We start from the raw sequence: 17,338 nt of genomic DNA, 5'->3' as shown, positions 1-17,338 counted from the left end.
AAATTCCAGATGCATTTTTTTTTCAAATAGATGAATTCTTAAAACTTTATGTGTACACCCATAACAAGCAACCCGCCCAACTTTGCCACCAGCACGTGTGCTATCGTTTAAGATTATATTTTCATAGACGAAATGCTCATATTAGAAAAGCGGTATATGCCGGCTGCGGGAAGTTAGAAAAGAAAACATGGATTTTCAAGAAAAATTTAGCAAAAAAATTTTGTTGTTTAAGTATTTTTTACGTGATCAGTGTATGTAAAACTACAAGTCCCTTCGCGCTTAGTATACCAATAGTGGGACACCCTGTATACATAGGTAGATAGTTATAATATAATTTACGAGCTGCATTCTGCATATTTAAGTGGTTGTATCCACAGATTACCTATATGCGATCTAGGTTCGGGATAGTAATGATTTATTACTTATAGTATTCATATTTACTAATGTCTTAAATACTGAACTTTCTATCCTTCCTACTAATAGTATAAATGCGAAAGTTTGTGAGGATGTGTATGTGTGTGTTTGTTACTCTTTCACGCAAATACTACTGAACCGATTACGATGAAATTAAGCACAAATATAGTGGGCAACTTGGATTAACACATACGATAGGTTTTATCCCGGAAATCCCACGGGAACGGGAACTATGGGGTTTTTCTTTGAAAACGCGGGCGAAGCCGCGGGTGAAAAGCTAGTAGGTATTTTTATAAATAGTAAGTAGTCTATTTTGTTTAAGTCTACGAAATCTTTGCATGTTATTTTATTAACACTAGAATAAGCAATAAATAATATAGCGTATTATAATATAGTTGACCGCCTCCTTGGTACAGTGGTTGACGCGTGAGCGTAGAACCGAGGGGTCCTGGGTTCGATTCCCGGTGGAGACGAAGAAAAAAAAAATGTCTCGGTCTGGCAGGACACAGAAGGCTGATCACCTACTTGTCCCTAAAGAAAATCGATCAGTGAAACAGATGTATGAATAATGCATCTGCCCCTTACCCCACTAGGGGACACGGGACTTCACTTTTATTATAATATACATTTATATTATAATACGCTATGACATAAAATGCAGTGTTTATCGTATATATCTGTCAACTGTGGTTTTTATTTGTATTAAAGAAGCAGCGTCAAAACAAAGCATGCCTTACTCCCACTTGAACATTGAAAGCAGAATTACTATCCATACTAATATTATAAATACGAAAGTAACTCTGTCTGTCTGTCTGTTACTCAATCACGCCTTAACTACTGAACCAATTGGCATGAAATTTGGTATAGAGATATTTTGATACCCGAGAAAGGACATAGGCCATATATAGGTAGGCCACTTTTTATTGCGAAATATGTACAATAATATTATGTAGTAGTTAATAATATCAAATCTTTTTTATTTCTTACTTTTCCGTTTTTGAAGTCGGTTGTTTTTAACGCAGTTATTTTTATTTAATACTTTTTAGTGTATTTTTCAACACGAATCAAACGAGCCCAAACTCGGTAAAGTTGAGTCAATATATTACTGAGTTCCTATGGCCACCTTCCGATTCCATCATCAAATCAGCTTCATGTCATGATAATGTTTCATCGCTATCAAATTTACATACGTATACAAAATTTCAGCTCAATCGGTTACCGGGAAGTGAATCAAAGTTACTTGCTACATATCAACTTAGTCATCGAGTACAGACAAAAATGCTCATAAAATAAAAACTACTGGGCCTATCCGAAAAAAAAAATTATGGGACCAATTCGACACCATCCCGCATCGAACAAAAAAAGAATCACGTAAATCGGTTCAGAAACCTCGGAGTAGTCGGTGTACATACATAAAAAAAAAATACCGGCTGAATTAATAACCGCATAAAATCGCATGGAGAGCTTAATTTTCATTAAAGGCTCTAATCGCACGGAAAGCTAAATTTTCACAAAAAACTCTCATCGCACGGAGAGCTTAATTTTCACAAAAAGCTTTAATCGCACGGAAAGCTTAATTTTCACAAAAAGCTCTAATCGCACGGAGAGCTTAATTTTCGCAAAAAGCTCTAATTGCACGGAAAGCTTAATTTTCACAAAAAGCTCTAATCGCACGGAGAGCTTAATTTTCACAAAAAAGCTCTAATCGCATGGAGAGCTTAATTTTTATAAAAAGCTCTAATCGCACGGAAAGCTTTATATTCACAAAAAGCTCTATTCGCACGGAAAGTTTAATTTTCACAAAAAGCTCTAATCGCACGGAGAGCTTAATTTTCACAAAAAACTCTAATCACACAGAGAGCTTATTTTTCACAAGAAGCTCTAATCACATGGAGAGCTTAATTTTCATAAAAAGCTCTAATCGCACGGAAAGCTTAATATTCACTAAAAACTAATCGCATGGAGAGCTTAATTTTCATTAAAGGCTCTTATCGCACGCAGCTTAATTTTCACAAAAAGCTCTAATCGCACGGAGAGCTTAATTTTCACAAAAAGCTCTAATCGCATGGAGAGCTTAATTTTCACAAAAAGCTCATATCGCACGGAAAGCTTAATTTTCACAAAAAGCTCTAATCGCACGAAGAGCTTAATTTTCACAAAGAGCTCTAATCCCATGGAGAGCTTAATTTTCACAAAAAGCTCTATTCGGACGGAAAGCTTAATTTTCACAAAAAAACTAATCGCATGGAGCTTTATTTTCACAAAAAACTCTCATCGCACGGAGAACTCAATTTTTCTCATTAAGCTCTAATCACACGGAAAGCTTAATTTTCACAAGAAGCTCTAATCGCACGGAGAGCTTAATTTTCACAAAAAGCTCTAATCGCATGGAGAGCTTAATTTTCACAAAAAGCTCTAATCGCATGGAGAGCTTAATTTTCACAAAAAGCTCTAATCGCACGGAGAGCTTAATTTACACAAAAAACTCATCGCACGGAGAGCTTAATTTTCACAAAAAGCTCTCATCGCACGGAGAGCTTAATTTTCACAAAAAACTAATCGCACGGAAAGCTTAATTTTCATAAAAAACTCTAATCGCACGGAGAGCTTAATTTTCACAAAAAGCTCTAAACGCATGGAGAGCTTAATTTTCACAAAAAGCTCTAATCGCACGGAGAGCTTAATTTTCACAAAAAGCTCTAATCACATGGAGAGCTTAATTTTCACAAAAAGCTCTAATCGCACGGAGAGCTTAATTTTCACAAAAAGCTCTAATCGCATGGAGAGCTTAATTTTCACAAAAAGCTCTAATCGCACGGAGAGCTTAATTTTCACAAAAAGCTCTATTCGCACGGAAAGCTTAATTTTCACAAAAAGCTCTAATCGCATGGAGAGCTTAATTTTCATAAAAAGCTCTAATCGCACGGAGAGCTTAATTTTCACCAAAAGCTCTATTCGCACGGAAAGCTTAATTTTCACAAAAAGCTCTAATCGCATGGAGAGCTTAATTTTCACAAAAAGCTCTAATCGCACGGAGAGCTTAATTTACACAAAAAACTCATCGCACGGAGAGCTTAATTTTCACAAAAAGCTCTTATCGCACGGTGAGCTTAATTTTCACAAAAAGCTCTATTCGCACGGAAAGCTAAATTTTCACAAAAAAGCTCTTAATCGCACGGAGAGCTTAATTTTCACAAAAAGCTCTAATCGCATGGAGAGCTTAATTTTCACAAAAAGCTCTAATCGCACGGAGGCTTAATTTTCAAAAAAGCTATAATCGCACGGAGAGCTTAATTTTCATTAAAAGCTCTAATCGAACGGAAAGCTTAATTTTCTCAAAAAGCTGTAATCGCACGGAGAGCTTAATTTTCACAAAAATCTTTAATCGCACGCAGAGCTTAATTTTCATTAAAGGCTCTTATCGCACGGAGACCTTAATTTTCACAAGAAGCTCTAATCACACGGAGAGCTTAATTTTCATAAAAAGCTCTAATCGCACGGAAAGCTTAATATTCACTAATAAAAATAACTGCGTTCAAAACAACCGACTTCAAAAACGGAAAAGTAAGAAATAAAAAAGATTTGACATTATTATTTACTACATATTATTTATATGTGCTATTTATTAAAAAGGTTTGATGTCGGTGCACGGGCTTAAGACGATACACAAAAAAAAATCCACTGCTTGGCGGGCGGAGTCTAATAGCTCGCTATCGCGAACGCGAGTGTGCGCGAAGTCATTCTTGCATACTCGCCGCGCTGCCGCTGGCCGACTCGGGACAAACATGTATGGAGTCGTCATAGAGTTATAATATTGTTATACATATATTTAATTATTGATTTATTGGTTTTATTTTCATGCTTATAAACACAAAATTATCTTCTTTTTAACAACTACTTAGACATTATTAATAATTATTAATTATTATTATTTCGTAATGTTTACTTTATTACAAAATAATACAGGTTATAAATAATCTTTAAAATAACAAAAAATATTGTTACTCTGAAAAAATGAAATGGTACCTAATTACGCGGACTACTGAATTGATTTAGATAGAATTTGATGCTGACGTAGATATTACATCATGCCCAGAAATGAAAGGTACTATTTCTGAAAGAAGTTATAAACCCTAATTCTTCTCAGTCAAAGTCAAGAGTGGAAGATATCGCTAATACAGTAAAACTGATGCGAAACTTTGGATGTTAATTTGTATATTTTTTTGTTAATTGTTACTTAATCACGTCAAGACTACATTACCAATTTTGATAAAATATAGCTAATTGCCTGGATTTACACATAGGATACTTTTTATCCGAACTGAACACTTCTGTGGGATAAAACAGGATTCACGATATAACCTAATTCCACGCGGGCAAAGCCGCGGTCGGAATGATATTTTTTTAAATAAAAAAAATGTTTAAAAAAAACACAAAATATATTGACGCTGCATGTATTTATTTTTTGCACTCTATTATAATTGTAATTATTCATTACAAATAATCAAAATAAAATAGCCAGAACAAAGTTAGGCCCTGGTAGGATAGGTAGGCAGGTACAGCAATGTGAGACGAACACTGGCTTATTTATACCAATAATAATGTATTATAAACATTAAATTAAGTTTACTTTCTAACAACAAAAATACATAATATTAGCTAATGTGAAAACGAATCAACCAATCATCCCACAACAATGAAATGTGCACACAAATATTCATCCAAATCGGTTCATGTGATTAGGAGGAGTGACTGCAGCGCCATCCTCCGGGCCCAATTGTGTTTCCAGATCATCCAGGAACTCAATTTAATATACTTACACAAAATTTTTCGAAATGAAAACTCACATTACTATGTAAATATGAATATAAACCTGTTTTAGTACTAAGAAATTTCCCGCACAGGTGTAGTAAGTATAAATGAAATAAATATCAACATCAAATTCTTTATACAACATACTTATCTACCACCTACTAAGAAATTCTTGTTTTTTCGTATTTTTTTAAAATATAATACTACTCCAACGAGCTCCTGTTCCATAATTCCATATTACGTCCACCATACTTCCACTAAGTTCACCATGATTTTTTATTTCTTTGCACTTTTGCTAAAAATGGAATCATGCGATAAAACCAGTAGAGCGTTGATAACATACATTTTTGACTGAATAAAGGTACTTACGAAGGAGTGGGTTCACATTGTGAACAATCAGTGGGTTTATTTTCCTTCTGGATTCCGGATTTCTGAAAAGATTATTTATGCTATAAATGAAAAAATCTTACACATTCGTTATGTACTTAAAACAGGGGTACATATCAAACATCGTCTATAATACAATTATCATCAAATTTAAAATAAAACCAACTTACTTCATTAATTTGTTCCAATTGTAAGCATTCTTTTTCCTCCAACCTTTATGTTTCTTCTTCTTATTTTCTTTATTGTCCCCATTTGTCTCATTTTGTCTTATCGTGTTGTCACCCTTTTTTACGATTGCGCGAGCGACACAAGTTCCCCGTGTGACGGCCGTAGCGGGAATGACTCGTGCAGCGATCGGGGTAGGAAGGTACAGGGCGGCTCTCGCTATATTGGCTGGTCAGGCGCTAATTTCAAGTATTTCTTGTTTATTTCAAAACAATCGCATATTTCAAAATTCTAAAACGGTAGACGTATAGGTTGTATATTTTATAGTTAATATCCAAAAAGTCGTAACTTTACGTTTGTTATTTTGAAGATGCCAGAGATTAAAAAAAAATAACAATGAGAACTTTGTATTTTTTTTCTATCGAGAAAATATCATGGAATCATGTTTCTAAAACGGTAGACGTATTGTGTTACTATTGAACTTTCTTGTCAAGAATTTTCATCACGACAACTTTAATAATATAAAAATTACGAAGGTTTAAAAAGGGCCGTAAATGTTAGAAAAATTAATTCATCACCTTAATACTAAGTGCTTAATGTTCGGCACCAACTTCAAACCTATTTAATAAATAGCACATCCATACTAATATTACAAAAGCGAAAGTAACTCTGTCTGTCTGTCTGTTACTCAATCACGCCTTAACTACAGAACCAATTTGCATGAAATTTGGTATAGAGATATTTTGATACCCGAGAAAGGACTTAGGCCACTTTTTATTGCGAAATATGTACCACGGGCGAAGCCGGGGCGGACCGCTAGTTAGGTAATAAATGAATGATTTATATCCAAAACAATTCATTTTAGTACATGTTGTATGTATAATTTAAAGGGCTTATTATTACCTATATAATACGACGTTTTAAAGATTAAACAGCGTAGTGAAAAAAATGAATGTACCATAAATAAATAAAACACATTTCATTAATATCCAGACTGAATTTATTGCTCTTTGATTAGTTGGATGCGTTGCTCAAATAAACAGGAAACAATAGTTAAAACAAAGGAAAACAAGACAAAGAAAAGGGACATGACGGAAATTACGCGGCTAATGATCGCTAGAACAATTCGGAGAATGTAAATTATACCGTTTATATTATAATACCTAACTATAATTTAAATGACGATTATAATTTAACTAGCAGTAATGGCTCAGTGGTGAGAACTTCGGACTTATACCTAATCGGTAAGTCGGAGGTGCGAGACCAAGCAAGAGCATAGGAATAAATTGATTTGTATTTGTCATGTTGTAACACCATTATTGCTCAAAACGGTGAAAGAAAACATCAAGAGGAAAGCCACATGTCGAAGAATCAAAAGTTCGACGACATGTGACATCTGCCAACCTGTATTTTTCCGCGTGGTGATTGTCCTGAACTTGGTCCTGAACCTTCATAGGCATGCAGTGTCTTCAGTAGTAGCACAGACTAATAATATTATACTGGTAGTAGGAACATATTATTATATGGGCTGATGATAATGATAATTTAAATTCACAAATTAAATGAAGGTTTTGTGTGTGAATGACTGTGTTGGTAGTGCGTATATTTAACATTTTCATTTCTATTTAAATCCGCAAAATTACATTCGTCAATATTTTCATAACCGTGAAATGAACAAAGATTAATGTAAAGCAAAGTCAAATACAGCGCCAGTATGTTTTTACAGGCTTTCATTTATGAATACCGTCAATTTTCATCTAAATTGAATGAAACAAACGATTGAGGTCTATTGTTTTGTTACGGAAATGTAAATCGTTTTCCAATATTGCACGCCTCATAAGCGAAGCGTTGAGGTGGGTACTACTGTCACTTCGCGCAAAACATCTGATTTTTCAAACTTAAAATGTCTTTATGTATCATACATTGCACTTGTAAGATAATACATACACACACATATTAAGGCCGTGTACGCGGTCCGTGCGCTGTTTGGCTCAAATATGTGATTTTTCAAACCAGATTGTCCATCAACCACTTATCTTACAAACATATGAATTACTAATAATTTTAGGAAATTTTATTGTCTATGTAGTTAGTTAAGAGTTTTTTTCAATTAATGCATTATTTCTGAATACCATCAAGATAACTGAGCCGATGATTACTTGATTTCACTTTTAGTGTCAATTTCGAAGCTAAAAATATCTGAAATTGCTGACAGATCTAACACACAATTATTTTTAACTAACTGCAAAAATCCTTATTAAAATAGTTAGTTAAAAGATTTTTTTTATTTTGGACTCCTAACTTACGAAATTAAAATCCGAACAATGTGAATTTTTTTAGAAATTATAGTCGACAAATTGATTATTTTCACCAAGATATTTGAATTTATTGAATATAATTTATACATATTGCAATAAAAGAATGTCTTACTTATAAGATAAAATTTAAAAAATCAACTAAGGTACCTCTATTATTTTTCTACAATTTTTTTTAAAGTACTATAAAACACTGCGCGCGACCCGATTAAAATCAGTCGGCAGCGAGCCTTTCCAGAGAGAGGACATGTTGCTCGGCGCTCTCCTGTGGACCTATGCTGTTCATAGTAAAAGGATAGCGCAAGCCGCGATCTATCGTAATAGATCGCGGAGTTTTTGACTTGCGTTAAATAGAATATGCGCTCTTAAGAAAAAACACTATTTTTAACATTCATGATATTTTTGATGTCATTTTTGTTATTTAAACTAGTTAAAAAACAGTTTAAAAAAGTTCTGTCTTGGACGTCCGTGTGTCTGTATGTGCGGAGGATTTTCTTGTTAACACGATAACGACCGAAATACTTTACTAATCGAGTCTTTTTTTTTCTCTTACGCTTGAGTATGCTCAGGAATAGAACCCTTTCATTTTTCAGGGTCTGATTCGATGTGGTTTAATTGTTATTAAATAAACAAAAATAATAATTAATAAATAATTATTAAAAAAAAATTATGAGGCGTGCACTTTTGGATTTTCCAAATTATTTAACAATATTTCTGTTCTAACATTTATAAAGTACAAAGTACTGGATGATAAACATACCTTACGATTGTCTGGTACAAGGCTATTCATATTGAAAGCTGTTCGACTTATTTTCTCAATTTCGACTTCTTTATATTAAAGTGAAACTTTTATTACATCGTCTCAAACTTTTTGGTCTGTGTAGCGCATGTCGCGTGACGGTCGGCTGCCGAGTAGGTACAAATCGTACAAATACGATAATTTTGTGCCCAAGTTTCACTTTTACCGTGGTTTCATAAAACCACACAACTTTTTTTTTATTATTACGTACCTTTTTATTTCCAATGTACAAATTAGTTAGCATAAATATCTTCCGGTTTCACATCTTACTGATCTGAAGTTAGTATTATAAGATTTCACCAAGAATATTAAATTTGCCACTTACAAGGTAAATGTTATATCAAAGATATTAGGATTAACTATACAGTATTCTGTTTCCTAAAAGCGTCACTAATTGTATTCAGTAAGCTGCTTATGTCTCAGCACTCCGCGACTAAATTTAAAGTGGCGGATTTTATAACTAACGACGTTGCTCTTCTTAGCTATGTATAAATACAAAATCTATTCAAATTTCTAAATGTATTTTAATTTAATCTATTAGCGATCGAAATTTAGGCTAAACATGCTGAAATAATGTATCTTATTCTTAACACCTATGTATACCATGTTTACTTGCAAATAAACGATTTATTTATTTATTTAGGAGATAGGTTGTCTGGAATATTATGCTACGACTATATAGACTAAGTTACTTATATCAAGTCAATAAAAAAAAGCAGTAAAACAATATGCTGATAAATGTGGGTAATAGCAAATATTAATGAGAGGATTTTTTTTAATAAAGGAATTCCTTCCTTATATTTTCAGCATAACTTAAATCTATACTTAATATTATAAAGCTGAAGAGTTTGTTTGTTTGTTTGCTTGAACGCGCTAATCTCGGGAACTACTACTGGTCCGATTTGAAAAATTTTTTCGATGTTTGATAGCCCATTTATCGAGGAAGGCTATAGGCTATATACAGAACTAACAGAAGCGGAGCACTGCGGGTAAAACCGCGGAGCACAGCTAGTAAAACTATATTTTAAGTAAAAATGAGAAAACAACAAAATAAAATCCAAACAAGAAGCTTTACCTATTGTGGCTCATAATACCACTGAAAGACTACTTCAGCATCAGACTTACTGGATGAACTAGAAACTAGATCATAATGGATCTGTCTCTTATAGTTTTCTACAAGCTTTAGCACTTAAAATTTGTTTATTTAATGAGAAACACTAATGGTTTAATATTAAACGTCGAAAATAGTATTACATAAAGTACGTCTGAAAGGTTATTTTAAAGATGAAATAATACATAATTTGATGCATTTTAACAAAACTAATAGCGATTAGTTTCGAAAAATCACTTACAGATTATTTATTTTTATACATTTAATATTAACTAATTTGGAATTGTTTATTCGTGATCAATTTTATTATTATTATCGTATTTTCGATAAAGTTAAACCGTTGTGATAATCTATAACATTAAATAAAAATTTGTACCAATAGTCCGTTTTCTTATGGTCATGCTTGTATGGAAAGGTATACATTTTTGAGTAAAGCAACGCCTTTTGGTAGGAATGTTGTACTCGTCCACCTAAGCCCAAATCGCCCGGTAGCCAGTCATTACTCCCCTGCAGGAGGGAGGGAGGGGGGGTCAAAGAACAGAGCGCCCGGCGCTCCGAAAAGAATTTTTTTTTTACATTTAAAATGATAGAATATATGTTACATGTTAATGTTTTTATAATTTGCATTTAACGGCCTGTCAGACAATATTTTTTATAAACCAAGTTTAATACAAAAATATAAAACTATACTGGTTTGTTTGGATTTTGTCACTACTAAAAGTTTATTATTTTAAGGATTGTGACATATTTTGCTATGGAACCCTAAAAATCTGGTATGGAGAATGAATCGGGCATCATCTAGTTACCTGATAATGACACCAAACTCGACTCAACGGTCCAAATTTAGCCGCCAGATTTTTTTTTCGGAGCGCCGGGCGCTCTGTTCTTTAACCCCCCCTCCCTCCCTCCCGTAGGGGAGTAATGACTGGCTACGGGGCGATTTGGGCTTAGGTGGACGAGTACTTACAACATTCCTACCAAAAGGCATTGCTTTACTCAAAAATGTATACCTTTTCCCATAAGAAAACGGACTATAAGTCATTTCATATGGAAAAGCTCAAAGCCCACACGAAGAATTTAAGGCATCCAAGGCTTTACTTAAAACTTTTTTAATCAATGTTCAAAGCAATTACCTACTTTGTTTCGTTCTTTTAATTTTTAATGGCATTTACCACTCCATCTTTATGTGCACGTAAAACCGATTTCTGGCGTGGCTATATAATGGTATATATTATCTAGCAGTCATCTAGTTGAATTTGCTATTTGATTGAATGACTAGCGCCATCATTGAATGACTAAAGGATAACTTCTCAAGTTGTTGAATGTAACAGATTTTACCAGATGACGGTGACATATACATAGTCTGTATTCAGCAATCTGTTCTTTTTTGCATATTACTTTTACAAAATAATGTCGATGGTTCACATTTTTTTTTATATTTATAGATTTGAAATTGCTTCAAATGCTATTATACCAATCATACTACGAAATAAACCTATTTGAAAGAGAATATAATATTGTTATATGAAAAGAATAATGGCGGTTCGTTACATTCTTTGATAAAACATAAAGAGGGATGAGTTTTTATGAACTTGAAAGTTTTTTCTAAGTCGCTTACGATTCGACTATGTATGAGAGATTTATTTTGATGCTATGTATTTTTGTTTGTTCAATTTGCAAAAATGAATTTATGCAGATGTCTTACACCTCGGTCAAATTAACATTTGAAATACCTAACAATAATGGCCGGAAAGCCAAATTTTGGTAGGGACACCACAGTGTTAGTAGACATTTTTTTAAATTAATTGAAATATTATGGTTAATATTACAATCTATTAGGTAACAATTTTAAATTTTTATATAAAAACATGTTTTTACACATTTTCCTCAAGCTCATCTTTCTCATTTGTGTTCTGTTTGTAATCTGATTTCTCTTACATAATATTTTTTTAATGACGCTTCTGGGTTTCATAATAACATATTGTATTTTTCTTACTGAATTAGGAAAATATACTTTATTAAGGCGAAATGAGACCCAAAACAGACGTTTCGAGTGCACGGAGAATTAATTTTTTTCTTCAAAAACTTTGAATTTGATTTTTTTTATTTATCGATTTATTTAATTGAAGAGTTTGTTTAGTGACGTTTGGGAACCGAAACACGATTGGCAAAATTTGCCTCGATAGAAAAACGTTGTGAAGTTGCCCAAAAATTAAACAATCAATCAATTTAATTTGGACAATAGTAAAGTAATATCAATGAAACTTTATCCAAAACCACTTCCATTCAATTCTTGAGGGACGTACGGGATTAGATTTTTCAATTAATACATCAGTAATTAAAAAAAAATATATTTATAAACTATGAGCAAAAAATTGCGCGCAGGCCGGTCGCTTCCGCCGTTCCGCCTCCTGTTAGTCGACGCCAACGCGTCTTAGAGAGCAGTCCTGTACAACTTTTTCGCGCGGTGCCGTTGTCTACTCGCATACGTGATTTAGTGTTAGTGTTACTAAAGTTTTTCATAAACATGGTGAATTTTGGTGGCCAAAACATTGATGGTGAGAACATTAGGAAGAAAATGTTGCGAAGGCAGATGAAGAAACTATAGTTATTGAATCTAAATAGGTAAGTTTAATGTTTATCATGCTTATTTATATTTATTATGTCTTTCGGTCGCTACAAGTCTAAAGATTTCAACTTCAAATATTTTACTAGGTATATGTTTACAAGTCTAAATTGAGAAACGCATAAATGAAAATCTGATGGTTATTTTTATTTGTAATAAGTAATATTATTTTAGTCATATTTTGAGATTTCATTACCTATTTATGATTTTTGTATTAGTACATAATATAATATGTTTACAAAGTCTGAATTTAGCAACGCACAATTCAAGATTTTATAATTTTATGTACTCTGTCTTTATTTTTATTTATAATTTTATTATTGGTATAAATAGGTAATGTTTTAGTTGTTTTTTGAGATTTCATTTTCCAATAAATATACTACTGATTTGTGTGTTTATTTCTAATAGCGAAGTGCGACCACGAAAAATCCGATGTGCAGCTTGCAAGCCAGGACGCAATAAAGACACGTTGGTCTTTTAGACCAACCATGATTACCAGAAACTGATGTGGATCTTCAGACAGTTTCACATAGTACTTTTTTTGTGTAAGTTTATTCTTATGTCATTTATTTATAAGTCATAAGATTGAAGATAGTGGAATATTTCAGACTAGTGTAAGTTATCACTGACGGGTAGGTAATTACCAGTGAGATCAGAAACAATTTTTATTTCAACCCTATTGCGTATAACTTTTTTTTATTATTATTATTGTATTATAACTATTGTCTGAGGTCTTTCACTGCACCGGTAATTGTAATTTTTTTACTTATTAGATATCATGCTATTTTAGGCTTATTGCTGATCTACTAACAATTCTATACACATGTGAGCAATCCCAAGACAATGCATAAGAATAATTACTTATAAATTTTATATAAAAAATATTTGAAAAATTTGTAGTTATGTAACTATGATGCCGACAATCGACTTTTTTACGAGCTAGGACAATAGAGCGATAAACGAACGGACACAGCTGCGAAATTTTTTACTAATTTTTATAAAAGCACTTGTTATAATAATTGCGGTCAACCGTAAAATTTTTCAAACAAAAGAACGATTTTCTCAGAAAGTTTGCTATGTATGACGCCGACAATCGAGTTTATTACGGCTAGGATAATAAAGCGACAAAGAAACGTACACAGCTGTGCAATTTTTTCTAGTTTTGATGACAGTATCTTTATAATAATCGTGGTATTATAAGAGGTATTATCAATTAATTTTTCTCATATTATAACTTATTATGGTTGTTTCAGCAACTCAATGCACAAGGATAGCTCAAAGTAACGGGCAAGAGACATTTATTTACGGAACAAGGTGAAGAAGTCGTATCAAGAAGATAAACATTGGAACAATAAAATGGTAACAAAACCATATATCAAAATGTCGGATATATTTATTCAAAAATAATCAAAATTGTAAATAATATTTTTTGTCTATTATTGTTTTTTTTTCAATAAATATGATATAAAAACAAAAACCCATTTTTTTTAATCTTTTAAAACCGATAATAATGTAAAAAAAGAAACGTAAATAGCATTATTCTATTATGTATTTTTAATACTTATCATATTGTACGTAAAGTCCCCATGTCGAAAAACTATAAAATTTGTTTACAAAGATTTGCAAATAAGCTAGTAACGTAGGTAGCGATAATTCTAACAATAACAAATAATTACATCATAAAATAATTTAGTTAAAACAAGCTCACTTTTTGTAACCAGATTTGTGCCAATTAAAAATCGACCTTCGTGCAAAGGAACAAAGGTCGATTTTTCTAGTTCGATGGGCCCGGCAACGAAAAGACGTTGCCGGATCGCTTTACTCAGCTTTAACCGCGCGAATATAAGAATATAATGGTACGGGAGCCAGTTGCAAACTTGGTTAATTATTTCCTCTCAAGAGATAATTCGTCAGACGCCTCAGAGTATAGTATTATAAAGCCTCGTGAACGTCAGCTGGCGCTCGGTTGGGGGGGTGAGCGGTTGTAGCCTCCCACGCACGTAGGAAAAAAAATGCATTCATTCATTCATTTCCTCTCAGCTAAAAATTTGTCAAATTGTAGCTAACCCAATATCTCAACGAAAAAAAATAATCAGCTGGTTACAACATGGTGTATTATAAGTCAGCTGGTGTCTCGAACATGAAAGAAAAAAATTTATTTTCCGTGATTTCCTCTCAAACAAAAATTTACCTGATGATAGCTTATATGTAACTGTGGATAAATATATAGGTCAGCTGGCTGTATCTTGGTGGAAAAACCGTCAGCTGATACGGGAGGCTACAACCGCTCTTCCCCCCAACCGAGCTCCAGCTGACGTTCACGAGGCTTCATAATACTATACTTTGATGCATTTTACTAATTACCGCTTGAGAGGAACTTGGTCATAAAATTTGTTCCTGGCTCCCGTACCATAAGTAAAGTTCATTGAACCTCCGTTAGTTCCGTATGTTTCCGTCATCTATTCAGTTGTATGGCGTGGCGAGGGGATTTTTGTGAAGCGTCCCGCGCGCTCTTATGCTCCACCCAGGGGGCGTAGCCCAAAAGGTGCACAAGCATGATTGTATTTCGCCTTAAGGAAATACTTCTTAGTTCGAAAGATATAAAGAATTGCCTGGCGGGATATTCTTTTTCCAAATATCTGTATTGTAGTGTTTTCAGTGTCTGTGTTTGTGTCGTGTTTTCAGTGTCGGGTGTTAGGTATCGTGTTTGTAGTGTCTGTGTGTAGTGTTTGTGTGTAGTGTCGTGGTTATAGTTATAACTTTTAATGGTATAGTGTGCCCCACTTGACCTGTGGAACGAATACAAATATTACATGTTAGAAAACATTTTACATTGAATTCGTGTCAGTATTAATGATATCTAAAGATATCTATAAACATTTCAAGTGCACAATATCATACTTTTATGGGAAAAAAGACACCTCTCACAAATGCAAACATTTTCGGGTTGGTATTTTCATCAACACCATAAAGAGAAATGCCATTCCACAGAAAAAGGTAAACAAACGGAAAGGTTAGAATTTACATATCAATATAATTTACATGCTCCATTATCGAGAATGTGTGCTACTTATAACCAACAAATAATGCTCTTACCAGATCTTGATATATTTTTCGGATCCCTCGCACAGTATAAGCATCAAATTATTCACAGTTTTTCCAGTAGTAGATATATAAAAATTTACTATATTGATTATGTTTTTCTTTCTATTATGTTTAATTGTATAAGTGTTATTAATGTGAATGTTGTGTACACCTATAATTGATAAATACATAAGATACAATTATGTAATTAGATAATGTCATCCTATATATAATGTAATGTGTATTTATTGTTGTGTGTTCCATAAATAAATAAATATCACAAAGGTCGAGGTTTAAGCTCCGTATTGTTGGTTATCAATTCACGCTTAAAAGGAGAAAAGGAGAAGAAAGAAGAGTTATTTGCTGTGAACGATAAAATAAAAGAATGTGATTATACTAGAATCACGACGGTATAATATTAAACTCAAACTTATTTATTCAACTTCGTTTAAAACTGCTTTAAAATATAGAAAAATAATCATTTAAGAAGTTTCTACAGAGAAGCGCTTGGTAGAAACCGTAGTTGCTCTTAAAAAATCATAATATTATAATCAATGTCACATTATCATTTTTTTTTTATGAATAATACCTACCTGACTATGATGATAAACACAAGGTACCATACAAACTTTGTTTCTGCTTTGTTTGTACAAAAAACAACAACCAAATTGTAACGTTTATGATCAGTTGGTTTGTATTTAGAAAAAAATCTGTTTAGCTTAATGATATGCTGCTTTAAACACGTTGATTATTATTCATCAATCGATCATACATTATACATCAAATTGTTGGAAATTGCAGTAATTACTCATTACTGTTAAATACTAATAGAGCTGATTTTAAATGCATTTTTTGGGACACATACAGGGAATTTAGATAGCAGAGGTTAAACTGACCGAAAAAAGACACTACATTATTTTCCTACGAACAAAAGCTCTTTCAAACCTTGTATTTAATTATGTTTCACTAAAAGGCTAAGTAAAACATAATATTATTATTTAAAAGGTTTGTTAGAGAATTCTGTCTGCATATGGTCTGCATACCATAAGAACGCTTACACCATCATTTAAAGGTATGATGTACGATAATCAAACAAAATAAAAACAAATACAATCTATAATTTTAGAGTCGCTAAAGCGAGGTGCTAATTGGTAAAGGCGGATGTGGGTTTTTGGATTGTCTTCATGTTTTAATCTTCCGTATTAGATAGATAGAATTCACATGAATACACTAATCTATTCAAACAAATAAAACTGTCTGTCTGTGAGTAACAGGATTTTAGTAACTGCTATAAATAGACGTATAATATTTATATCTATGTAAATATCAAGTATAATGTTACCTAATTCTGTCCGATTCTATATGTGCGTTTGTAATCCTTTTTTCTGGTAAATCCATGGTAAATCTCACATATCTATTTTTATTCGCCTGACATTAATTAGCCTTGTAATAGTTTCGAGTAAGATTTAGAGCTGTTGTGTTTCCTATAGAAACAATTTAACCCATATCCCTTGTGAAAATAAACTCGTTTTGCATTGCGAAATAGAAAGAGTTCAAAATTGACGATTTCATGTAAAATTTATTAAGCTTTTACCTATCTTACCTGTGCTTTAGCACAACGGAAA

General features: G+C 32.8%; 1 protein-coding gene and 1 long non-coding RNA gene across 3 annotated transcripts in view; both read left to right on the top strand.

Moving 5' to 3' along the window:
* The window catches only part of LOC149897351 (neuropeptides capa receptor-like), an 82,227-nt gene that overhangs the window by 1,377 nt on the left and 63,512 nt on the right, over window positions 1-17,338 (top strand). The window lies entirely within an intron of this gene.
* Window positions 12,365-14,207, top strand: LOC149897353 (uncharacterized). The gene is made up of 3 exons (XR_016458247.1): window positions 12,365-12,628; window positions 13,038-13,174; window positions 13,883-14,207. It is a non-coding gene; the product is annotated as an uncharacterized LOC149897353 (long non-coding RNA).

Source organism: Colias eurytheme, chromosome 26, assembly GCF_061535395.1.
Source record: "Colias eurytheme isolate Ceu_HAF_F1 chromosome 26, ilColEury1 Martin Lab GWU primary, whole genome shotgun sequence".
Taxonomy (NCBI): domain Eukaryota; kingdom Metazoa; phylum Arthropoda; class Insecta; order Lepidoptera; family Pieridae; genus Colias; species Colias eurytheme.
This window is presented reverse-complemented; position numbering and strand designations above follow the sequence as displayed.